Here is a 12,657-nt window from a genome sequence, read left to right on the forward strand (position 1 = left end):
GTACGACAAATGTGCTGCGATGCAAAATGAAAAGGGATTTTTATTGTTGTTTTGACAGCTCGGAGGCACTGGGGAATATTCCTTCACGTTTCAAGGGGACGTTTGTTTTTATTTCTGCTTTTGTTAAAGTCGTGTGCTGAACAAAGTCGTATTTATTGATAACTGATATTTGATTGTGTAAAGTTGGTTTGCTTCCCAGCCAAGTGAAGCTGAACTAGCATCGCACTCATAGAGCTCATTCCTCCACCGAGGCCCAACAGTCCCCGGATGAACCTGAAACCTCCTTGGCAGATGCAGATCTTTTCAAACAGGGCCGACAGGGTCACTGAATGCTGGGAATGAAAGTGATATCAAATCATACGTCTTGACCTTCACATTCACCAGGAAACGTCCTATTTGAACGCCAATGGGAAATTTGATTTGCTTCCCGAACCTGGGGACAATCCGAGGGCTTCCTGTCAGCAATAATAACACGTTTTATTTGATGATGCCTTTCTAAACTGAGACTAAATCGAACGTTCACTACGCATGAGACAAGATGGCGGCCTCACAAACACGAGGAGCGCATGACGAGCTGCAGAGACGCTGATGTCAAGAAGAACGAGACGACAGCAGTCGGGCCTCGCAGCTGTTTGGCCCCTCTGGTCTGTGTAATGATGAATTATTCTATTATAAGAGGATGTATCTCATTAAGGTGCACACACTGTAACTGTGCTTAGTGCTGGATGTAGAGTGATGATCCCCCCCCCACCCTGATAGTCCAGTGATATCACAGCTATCACAGCACATGTCCGCCCGCAGCAGTCTCTCATTCACCAGCTCTCCTCCTTTCTTTCTTTTTCTTTCTTTCTTTCTTTCTTTCTTTCTTTCTTTCCATCCTCCGTGATTTACTTTCATACCCCCCCCCCCACCCCTGCTTTTTCATCTCTGAATCCAATACTGTCACTGCTGTAAACTCCCAGCAGCAGAAATGCACGGTGATTTAGTAGCGTTGTTAGAGCGTCTGAAATGCAGAACTGCTTCATTCCTGGGAAGGTTTGCATTTTTTATTTATTTATTTCTCACATAGACATTTTATTTCCTGGAAACCACCTTTTAGGAAATTTTTATTCTCAGTACATCCAATAGAAACGGCCCAGTTACTTTCGATTCTCAGCATCTATTGTGAGAAATGTGTCTGCGCTTGTTGTATGTGGTTGCAGTGAATAGAATAGAATATATAATAGAATAGTAGAAAGGAAAAGAATAGAATAGGAAGCCATTTTCCCCCAGCAGGTAGAAAAATAGACTTGATACCCTTGAAGTATCCCGGGGCTGCAGTGCATTGTGGTCTATTGAAGCCACTGTTGGTGAAGAAAAAGACATTTTCCCTTTGTGTGTTAGATAATTTATTCACTTTTCTTGAAATTAATTGACACTGGCTAACCGCTAAACAAGGAAACGGCCTTTTGGAACCAAATCATTTCATTAACTTATCATTTTGAAACCATTTAGACTGTATTAACTTTTATTTCTCCTTTTTTGCGAGAGCAGATGAATGCGACATGGGTCTGCGTCGTTCTCAAGGTCATTGACTAGTCAGTTTGAGAGGAGCCTGTCATTTAAGTTGGGACGTGGTCAATTAAGGGAACCACAGAACGTGAAAGTCAGAGAAAAGCGAGAGCGGGAGGAGTCAAAGGGCACGAAACGAGAAAGCAGTGCAGCGAAGCGAAGATAATGTGGCCGCTGTTTGATTCTCTCGGCCCCTTCTACCTGTCAGCGATCAGCTCGAGCTGGAGCTGCCCTCGTCTGTCTCTGCCAACAGGACGTGGCAGCAACAGGATGACGGAGAGTAACCGCACAATGCAAAGCAGCGGCAGCATGAACGGCTCATTCTGCCGGGGTCGGGAGTCGTTTCTCAGAGATCCCGAGCGCCCGGTGTAATGAAAGCCTGCTGGAATGTAAAAAGCGCGGCTGTCAAGGTGGCACGGTGGTTATTAGAGAGACCGTCCCGAGTCGGCCCCATAACTGGAGGGTCGTCGCTTCCATTTGCAGCTGTGTCCTGTCTGAGCAAGTAACTGAGACTCAAACTGACACTGTTGAACAATAGTAAGGCTCAACTGAACAGATAACTTAGCACATTTTGATTAGTTGCTTGATGCTATAAAAACTGACATGATTGACGGATGAGACTGTCTCACAATTGGTGAAGCGTGTGTATCGGCGGGACCTCGATACCTCAGTTCCGCACCTCAATCTTTACTGCACAGTCTCTGCTCCAAATTAGGTGGAGGGGGGGAGGAGAGGAGATTCATCGGCCATTTTTAAAAACAGTATGGTAGCTGAGAGAGTCCGACTAGTTGTTTTGCCCTGATACCAGTTTTTATGCCAAACTAACCGACTCCTGGCTTTAGCTTCATCATATTTAACATCCAGACATGAGAGCGACATCTATCTTGTCATCGAAGGGCCGGTTCATAGTGTCTCAGAATTTCAATTGTCACCAATCACTAACCAATGGAAATGAGAAGGGTTTATTAAAATATTGGCTCATATTTCCAGACAGTTTTTCATGTGATTGTTCATTAGTTCTGCAGCAAAGTAAAAAAACAACAGAGCTGTAGAGCGAGAAGTGCAACGGCTCCTCACACTTCCACAGCTCAGCAGTCCTGACATGAGGAGGTTGTGAGCGTCAGATCGCTGCAGGAACGATCCAACTGACTGACGATCCAAAAAACGAATATGCATGTTTCTCAAAACCAAAATGTATTTACAACAACTTTGAGTACTGATTATTATTTGATTAATTCATCAATGAAAAATGCAATGAAACAGTCAAACATGTCAGTGTCTTCCACCGCTTTGTGGGTTTATTATAATGTTTTGCTACAGATGGAGAAAGCGTCGGTGATAAATGAGAAGAAAAGCTGTAAAGCAGCAGAACATGATGCATCACTGCCATGATTGTCTCATAAAACCAAAGTGATGTGAGTCCTGTGCATCTCCTTCATCACTGCTGGTTCAGGGGTCTGCGTTTTTGACTCAATCCACAAATCTTGTTTCCGTCTTGCTCGCCCCCGCCGCACAGACAGACAGGCCGCTGCAACACACCGACTTGTGCTCCTCAATATTTAATGTCTCCCTGTGAGTTTCTGTTGTAAAGTTTAGGGAAGTGTTAAAGCAAAGTCCCACAGAGAGAGGAAGGGGGCAGGAGGGCAGCACTGCCTGTTCCGCTCAGCAAGACGAACGGTTGAGCATGAGCAGCCTCCAGTCCATCCGCCACACGGCCCTCATTCAAACACAGACCTTTACCCCGAAGTACCAGCAGAGCGAACGGTAAGTGCACCTTGTCGCTTCTCACGGATGAGCTGACGCAGCTTTTATTAACTGCACATTACTTACTGATGTGTGACGACCATTTCCAAGTAATTCTTGAAACGCCGTTCCCTCATCAGTCACTCATCTATAAATCCATTAAGTGGATTTGAATGAACTGGATCCACAGAGGACGTTGATGTGATTAGCTCATTCTGGCGCATAGTGTCTCTCGGCCCTTTTGTGGCTATCGGCAATGGTGGTGCACACACGCAGACACACACACACACACACACACACACACACACACACAAACACACATGAAGCACACAAACAGATTCACCCAGGGCAATATGCCGTTGTGATATCAGCATTTTTTTTTAAAGCTTGGATTTTTTTTTTCTCATGGAAACACTCGTTGTGTATTCCACCCCCTGCGTCTGAATTATTCAGCTTCAATGCCATTTCTATTCTTAGTGCTTTTACTAGTGTTTGGATGGCTGGAGAAGAAACCTTACAGTAAACAACACACATGCTCTATGACACAACATAACACAAGCAGCTCTCCCTGCTCTGTTCCTCAGTTTGGTTCCTTTATTTTGAATTTCGTACTTACGAACCTCCAGATATCTTTGGTTCGTTGTGTTGGAAGACGCCTGATGTGAACTGAGCAACCACAAACCAGTTTGATTTCTCAAAACGAGGCTCAACGCCATCACACCATCTGCTCCTTAACTTTCAAAATGTGCACATCAAGCCCCAAGGTTGGAATTGGACTCTGCTGTTTACACGGCACTTTTTCAGGCTGGAGTTTAATTTGCCTCGAGACAAAGAGGCCTGAATTAAATCAAGAAAAAAGCAATAGAGTCTTCAAGTGAACATCAAAAGGTTTGCAGACGTCCCTCTGGGCTGCTTCATGAGCATCGATCGAAAAAGCTGGGTGGGAACGTACTTATGCTCTCCCATCCAGTCAAACTGATTTCATCCAGCCACGCCTGCTGAGATCCTCTCTCATCTCTCTGGTCTGAGGGAAGCAGCAGAAGACGAGCAGGTTGAGTGGCAGTGGAGGAAGGTGACGCTGAACCCCGGGTGACGACCGCTGCAAAACGGCTGCCGCAGTCAATATGCTGCCACAAATAAAAACATGTTATGCAAGTCAGATTTTATTTATCCAACGTGCAAAGACGTCTCTCTGCTGTTATTTGATGTTTTGGTCTCATTTCTTCATCGCTTCACTGTTACAGGACTGTCACTGCCATGGCAACATCATTTTAACTGTAATTATAAACCATTGGCAGAGTCAATACTTGTTTTACCCACATTGGAAAATGCAAGTGTTCTCTGACCAGAATAATGGCTCTCTCTTCTTCCTCCTCTTCCTCTCCTTCCTCTTCATCGTCCACTTCATCTTCCAGGGTTTTTGTACGAGAGGTGAATACGTTGTGGCTGTGACAAAACGATTAAAAGATGATTTATTGGTAATTGTGACAACAAAGTAATATATTAGTTACTTTGCACCCTCTCTGTCATCTTTCATATGTTTGCAACTACCTCCTTTGGTATGAATTATTGATAAATGGCTGGCTGTTGCATGCTGAGGGAGAGAGGGGGGTAAAATATGGACTGGATCCAGCTGTGGCCCGGATCAGCAAATACTTTGGCCAAATTTATACAGTAACACATTTATTCCTGATTGTAAAATATGTTCAATCGCTGCTCAAATTTTTTTTAATTTCAATTCTTGCTGAGGCTCTGTTCACAAGCCTCATGGATTGTATTTTCAGCAAGTGCATCATATTGTGTTTTTACAGCTTTCAGCCTGAAGCTGGTTTTTGAGGGACGATATGCAACATAACACACTTTGATGTGTCGGCTGTAGCATCATTGGTGAACTGTCCTCGCAAGATGCTGTGACGCAAATAAGATCACACATACGTCCCGAGGGCCTCGCTGCACCAGCACAAGTCCCCTTAAAGCGGCCACCACGCAGAAAACAAGCTCGGATTTGAATATAAGTAACTGTAAACACACTGGACACACACTGTACACACACTGGACACACACTGGACACACACACTGGACACACACTGGACACACACGCTCTCCCTGCTCTCAGAGGTTTACCGCAGGTCAGCTACAGATGACATTTATCTTTTCCCCTCGAAGAAAACAGTCGTCACAATGGGATCAGGAAAGGGTGAAATGTTACAGCATCAAAACATGTTTCCAATTTAACCCGTTTTATTGTAATTTGTGAATCCTACGAATATATTTCACCCCTGGACATTCATAATGCTTCACCGATGTTATTATTTACGTATTTTACAAGTGTGGACACTCATTACCGTTCTGCTTATTTCTCCCTCCATCTCTCTCCCTCTCTCTCTCTCTCTGGGTGTGTTGTGCCATGGGGGAATATCGATTTCACTGACACTTTCAGGGAACGCCTTTATTGACTGACTGCCACCAATAAATTGTTGATTGCTGGTTGACGAAAAGGCTTCGGGCTCCAGTAAATCCCCAGATAATGTCTCAATGCAGACGGTTCCTTATGCGGCGTCACATATAACGTAGGCCCATTATATTCTGTATAATATTCTAAATTAGTGATTCAGTTAAACCCTGATCATGCAACGTCCATATTAACACACACACACACACACACACACGTACACACACACCAGTAGCCCACAGCATGTTCAGCCATGGCTGCTGTTGTTGTTATTCCACTGAAGTATGTAACCTTGTTCTTAGATCCAGGCTGCCTGGCGGGCACAGAGCAGAGGTCGGCCTGGTTTACTGGTTCTCGCTCTCTCCCAGCAGAGTCGCCTCCAGTCGCCCCTCAGTGTCCCTGCCACAGAGAGACAGAGACTGAGAGGAGACGTCTTTGTGAGAGGACCCTGTACACACTGTGTTAAACAACTGTCTCTGTTTGTGTGTGAGGTTGTTCAAGATGATGAAATGTGAGCAGAACAATCTTTTCAGCAGCAGCTGCTTTGTAACAATGAAACAAAGGATCTTGTTTTACAAAATAGAAACATCACATTGTCCCATAATTTCTGTTATTGTTGGGCCATTTCTTTATGAAAGATAATACATAATTAATGCTTTCATGACCTATACTGCAGCCTGCCACCAGATGGCGATCGAGACGCTTGGCTTCACTTTTGGGAAGATTTCAACAAGGCCCAGGCTCAACTGGGTGTCTCATTTCAGGGGCCACATCCTCTGGAGGACCCGGTCTACATAAGCTGATGTCGGCATCCGGCCAAACTGAAATGAGACAGTCTGGTCTTCTCATTGCATCACCAGCCTAAACCGCACTTACAGCCGTCACCTAGCAACAGAGCTACGGATGAAAAAGTTCTTCGGTTGATTAAAAGCGTTGAAAAGATTTGTTTTGTACCGTTAGCTGTTCGGTTTAAAACTAAAACTAAATTCTTCTGACGTTTTTCGCCTCACTTTCTGCCGCCATTACCTCTTTAAAAAACAGAAGTACAATGAATCATGGGATATATGTTGGGCTGGAAAGGATCCACCTGGTGGATCGTGGGCTGAAGGACGCATTTGCGCTGCTGTGGCACAATGGGTCTACGAATGCAACCTTTGAAGGAGACACAGCTATAAGCTCTCCATTAATGGAAAGATGTATCAATGTGTTTATTTTAAAAGTATTTGTACACTTTTATACTTTATTCTCTCTCTCTCTCTCTCTCTCTCTCTCTCTCTCTCGTTGTTGCAGAATGATGCAGAGAGTCAGATCTGGACCAGGCACCAGTGGAGGGTTCCCTGATCCACGGAGCTGACTCCATGCCGGACCTTCCCTCCCTCCCTCCCTGTGCAGCGCTGTCTCATTGCTCAGTGAAGCCTCTGCAGCGCGCACACACACAGGAAGACTCTCCGGTGCACGGGACCTCTTACTACCACAGTGACGCGCTGCATGTTCAACACACACACACACACTTGTGATAATCTCGAGGCGAAGACGCAATTTCAGCCACATTCAGGGGATTTTACTCTCGAGGTGATTCCCGGACTGCAGATCCTCTCTGTTGTCACTAAGGTAAGAGGAGGCAAATGCGCCAAATTGCTCCTTCCATCCATCCTGCGGTGACAATTTGTTTGCACGTGTCATCATCACTTAAAATCATCTCTGTTTATCACGTTCCCTCCATCGTGCGTCTTTTTGACGTGTTGCCAGGTGAGATTTACGCATGATGTGCCGCGTAAAGCAAAAAAAAAAATGGGGTTGCATTTCCATAACTTTCCCATGAAGCAGGACTCACAATGGAGGAGAAATTAAAATGTAATTTGGTTTGCAAAGTTGTTCAGAGTGCATTCCCCCTCTGAGGCACGTTGACAACCCTCCACGCCACTTGCAGTAACTGATAATGAGGCAGGAGTAAGATATCCAATCGGCCTCTCCGTGCGCCTTCCACGGAGCACGCGCGTCCGCTATTGCGTCTTTTGGCGTTGGCTGATGAATTTGCAAACATGGACAGAGCGTTTTCTCTTCTCTGACTCGAAAAGCCGCTGCCACTTGTGGGAGGAGGATGCAGCAGAACATGTGGCATCATGTCAGTGTCTGTGGCCAAAGCTTTGAGGTGTTAATCTGGCCACATCTTCCTTACCATCATAAGAGCCCTGTAGCCCTGCAGGCTGCACGCACGCACGCACACACACACACACACACACACACACTGGTGGGCACCATCATGCCTTATTCCCACAGCAATCTGTCTGGCTCTTTGGATTTATTTAGGCTCTCGTAGTTCAGCCAGCCTGCTTGGAAATTTGGCTCTGCACAGACATGCACTGCTGCTCCAGACTGAACAATGCGATGGGATATCAGGCTTTAAAATACAGCCACAAGTGGAGAGCCAGTGAAAATCAGCATCACGCAAACAAATATTACATCTGTAAATTGCTCACCGGCTGCTGAGTGGATTTCTTTAAATGCACGAGCCAGTATCTACATGAAGCTGCATTAATGGCTCCGTATTGTAGCGTGGATGAAAATGATATGCTGTCCAAACAGTAACTGTGTGTGTGTGTGTGTGTGTGTGTGTGTGTGGAGAGAGGATGCATGTTATGGTTCAAGGAAGTGACATAAGCACAGAGGGAAGAAAGGGCACTGGGCCAATTGGAGAGGCAAAAAAAATAAATAATACAGTTGTTCTGACTCCAGCAGAACACGAGCGAGATTCAAGGACGACAGGAAGGGATCGAGGCCGGGAGGTCAGTCCAGTACGAGGAGACATCATGAATCCTGCGCTGGAATAGTGTAGAGATTGGAATATCGACTGCAAAGCCGCAGCTCGCACAGATCCTCCAGATTTCAGGTAATGTACTGGAGAATACGAGCATATTTAATGATTTTTCTACCCCCCCTCTTCTCTCTGTATCTTCGTTTTTCTTGCCTACTTAAGTGAAACCCATTGCGAGGCAGGCATGTTGTTGCGAGAACGTTCCCTTATCTCCAAGAAGCAGCAGAACTCGCAATCTGTTGATCTTCCCCCGGTGCCTGTGTCACATCCTTAAACCCCGTAAAAAAAAAACGTGCATCCTTTCCTTGTTCAACACAGGGCCCTCGGCATTCATGAGCTTCCCATCACCACCACCACCTCCTCCCATTCCCATCCCCCGATTAGAGGCCGTCAGCATCTTGCTCGTGTGACTGACTGCAGTGGCTGTGTGGATGGAGTGCTGGAGTGATCATTAGCTGCCTTCCCTGCTTCTTTTTTTTTTTTTCGTCAGATAATGATGAATTCGCTGCTGAACTCTCAACCCTGCGCCCGTATACCCTCATTAGCTTCCTTTTGGTCTTGATGCCGCTATCAGCTGTCGTAGCTTCCTCCTGTATCACCTCCACATTTCTCAGCCACCCTCTCAGATGATGGGGAAAACGAGAATCCTCCGGCTGGAGCGTCTTGTGTGGCCACGTCTTTCGAGGGTTTAAAATCCTGCATGAGCACGACGAAATCTGCTTTACTCTGCTACACTAAGAAATACCCGTGATACATGGTGCCACTGTGATGTTAAGGATGCTTCCAAGAGGAGATGAGGATTGATTTAATATTTTAAAAACCAATCGTGTATCCTCCACACTTCTTCCCACACCCAGGAAGTCTGGCTTAGCCTTGTAATTATGCAGATAATTCCGCCAGGATGTAAATGTGTCATCGCAGTCGGCCCAGATGCCCGTTTCTGTGCGTCTGCTGTTCTGTTTTCCAGCTTTTTTCTTTGCAGCCGTGGAACCCTGACATTGTAGTGAAATTATATCAGAGCCATCAGCCTGAAGGCCCCGGAAGGAGGTTAAGACAAGTAGTGGCACAAATATTACTTTCCTTAGACCCCGAGGGTTTACAATAAAAACAAGGGATGACGACGGCAAAGACGATTTTTTTGCAGTGCTCGGTGATGACCTAGCTGTTGCTCATGACTTGTCCCCCTCAAGTTGAATTAGGAAAGGCCAGCAGTCACAAACCGTGCTGTAGTGATGGCTGCGGACGACAGCAGTGATGAGTCAGCTGGAGCAGTACTCTCTGATGTGCTGTAGTTTCAGGCCGTGGGCTTTTTCTTTGCCTAATTCTAATTGCGCCTTGCTCTTCTGTGGCGTACGGCCCCGTCAGGTACCACTACGTCTTGTTGCCTTTCACCGGTATACTTACGAGGGCAGGACATCTTCCATCTTCCAGGTCCCTCGCACCAATAAGACGTACGAGTATATTGCTTGAGGGGACTCTTCAAGCGCTCCGGCACTCGCCCCTGTAATCTCAGCCCGCGCACTTTTCCAGTGCTCTTAGCTGCTCTGATTGGTCGTATGGGAGCTGTCAGCATGCCTTCATCTTTTCTCCTGTGGATTTATCTTTCCGAGAGCTGGGAGCATGCACCTCCCGGAGGTAGCTCTGGATTTTAGAGAGCTGAACCTCTTTATAAATCCTGTATTCACCCAAGACTGAGGGTCTCATGAGGAGTGTGTGTGCCACTGCTTATAAAACGGGCCTTAATGTACCCGGGCAGATTGTTACTCACACTGAATGAACACAGACTCAGCGCTCGAGTAAATGTACTAATCCTGCTCTTCTGAGATTATCTGCCTTTTGAGGAGTTTTAGGCTGGGGAAGAAAAAAAAAAAAAATCACTTTCTACTCTCCGAGAATCTTATTCTGCAAAGTCTGATATTTAATGTTTATTTATTTTTTCTAGGATGTCAGGAATCGCCATGACATGTTCATTTAGCTCCGACAGTCACCCAACTGTCAAATGTAATTCATTTTTCTTTAACCCTGCGTCATGCTCCAGCTGAAGCATGAGGCAAAGCACATTGCGCTTATTGATGAGCCACTTCTCCTTACGTACAGTTTTCCACTGAGGGATATTTGTATGTGCAGCAGCAGCAGCAGCAGCAGTGTTACAGCCACAGCTATTGAATGTCTGATGAAGAGCAGTGTTTACCTCTACAGTTTCCCTCCATGCCTGCAGGACTTCCTGCAGTCGATGCCTCGGGCTCTCTCTCCATTTCTCTGAAGCCAGTGTGTGTTTCTCCTCGCACACTATAAACACACAGGCGTACAGCCTACATCATTATTTCTCCACAGTCCTGTCAGTTCCTCTGTCTCGTCCGCCTTTGATTACCGAGATGCTAAAAGCCGCTGGTGTCGTCGCCACTAACACGTCGGGGACACTGGGTCCTGCTCCACGTGTGATAGCGTTCACGCCACGCTCTGCTGAAAGGCTTTGGTGCGATCGCCAGCTTTATTCCCTCATATTTGCCTTTCACCGGAAACTAGGGAGCTCATTTTGTTGATATAAAGACATACTGCCGACCTGCGTTTGCCAGGGGGACAATGTCAATTCTGGTGGGAGAGCGGAGGAGAGGGGGAGACGGGCATGTTTCTGTGCCTTCCAGCTATTGGAACATGCTCCGACTGTGAAAGGCCACGTCCATTGTTGGGTAACATAATCCACCAGGGAGGCTTTCGCACAGACACTGGGGAGAACTGCCGATACACACTCCCTCTCTCCCTCTCTCCTTCAGTACTGATGCATATCCTCTTCCGTGCTGGAAGCAGCTGCTGAATGCTAAGCAATTTTCAAGTGTTGCTGAACTTGTGTGTGCAGGGTGAGAGCGCACACAACCCTTTATTGCCATTCTGAACACAAGCTCTCTGCTTGTTTTAAACAGTCTCATCGATAGCCGTATATTCTGATGTCGTCCAGAGGAGCTGGATGGAGAAATATAGATGCACAAATACCTCCTCTGGGAAACCGTCATCCCGGAGATAACTCTCTCTGGACGGTTATAATGAAGTGACGTGGTGTGTGTGGTCACCTGCAGAACTGATACCGACCATAATGTGTCTGCAGCAGCTGATTTGTGGTTTAATGGCGGCTCGAGATGGATTTTACATGCTCATGCTTCAGTATCAGATGGCTCGCAGTCTAATAAGTGCAGACATTAGTTCCCATCGTGGAGGCAGATGCAGGCGCTGCACATGGCTCAGGCTGCACACACATGCAAAACAGCACAATGCACATGGAGCAGATAAGCACTGGATCTACCTGCTTCTAGCTGCCCGACTTTTCGACGGGAAATTAAGTGGCAAATATTGAAACTAGTTTCTCCTTTGGGAATTAATAATAATGATCAATAATTTAAATAAGCAATAGCATATTAGCAATTCAGAATTGATTTTATCGACCAAGTAGCTTCACTTACAGTCCAATGACATGTCACTATCTCTGTCTGTGTGCATGCAGAGACAAAGCAAACAGAAAGATTGACGAGTGTGTAGTTGTTATGTAAAAGTCAAATGGTCAAGAAGATGGAGAGTCACACAGATTAGATTGCTGTGTTTCTACAGTGTATATATAGATATTACTTGTTCCATAGCAACAAGTACTGTAAGATCACAAAGTGCACATTATTATAAGACATGGAGAATAAATAACTAACTAAATAAATAAATACAAGAAACCTGGACATTTATGGATGAGCCAGCTCACCAAGTTAAATCAAAAGCTTTTCAAACATTTTCACATATTGGGTATAAGAAATCTGTCCCCTAATATAAATTTAGGCTTAAAAGAAATCGCTGAATCAAACCTTCACCCAGATTTCAGATTAAACCCCGAACACAGGATGGTTCGTCGAGGCACAGTCTCATATAAAAAGTAAGGAAGTTCTTCCACTTCTATTTCTAACTTCATCACCATTAAATTACATCAGAAGTCAAATGGCAGTCGCCCTCTATAAAAATGATTTTTCCATAAAACGCTAAGTGAAGTCTCTTGTTCCTGCAGCTATAATTCTTGTTGAAATACGATGCAATGATAGCATTTTTCTCGCATATGTGAAAA

The 12,657-nt window shown here is 45.5% G+C and overlaps 1 protein-coding gene across 7 annotated transcripts in view; it reads left to right on the plus strand.

Annotated features, from left to right (window-relative positions):
* The first annotated feature begins 7,155 nt into the window (after nucleotides 1–7,155).
* The window catches only part of LOC118098480 (disks large-associated protein 1), a 94,805-nt gene continuing 89,303 nt past the window's right edge, over nucleotides 7,156–12,657 (plus strand). For 5 of the 7 annotated variants that reach the window (XM_035142319.2, XM_035142324.2, XM_035142323.2 and 2 more), the window contains exon 1: nucleotides 7,156–7,357. The gene's annotated coding sequence lies outside the window, so the exon portion shown is untranslated. Of the gene's footprint in view, nucleotides 7,358–8,482; nucleotides 8,637–12,657 lie in introns of all 7 variants that reach the window. The other 2 variants (XM_035142320.2, XM_035142321.2) reach the window with 2 other exon arrangements.

Source organism: Hippoglossus stenolepis, chromosome 19, assembly GCF_022539355.2.
Source record: "Hippoglossus stenolepis isolate QCI-W04-F060 chromosome 19, HSTE1.2, whole genome shotgun sequence".
NCBI classification, from domain to species: Eukaryota; Metazoa; Chordata; class Actinopteri; order Pleuronectiformes; family Pleuronectidae; genus Hippoglossus; species Hippoglossus stenolepis.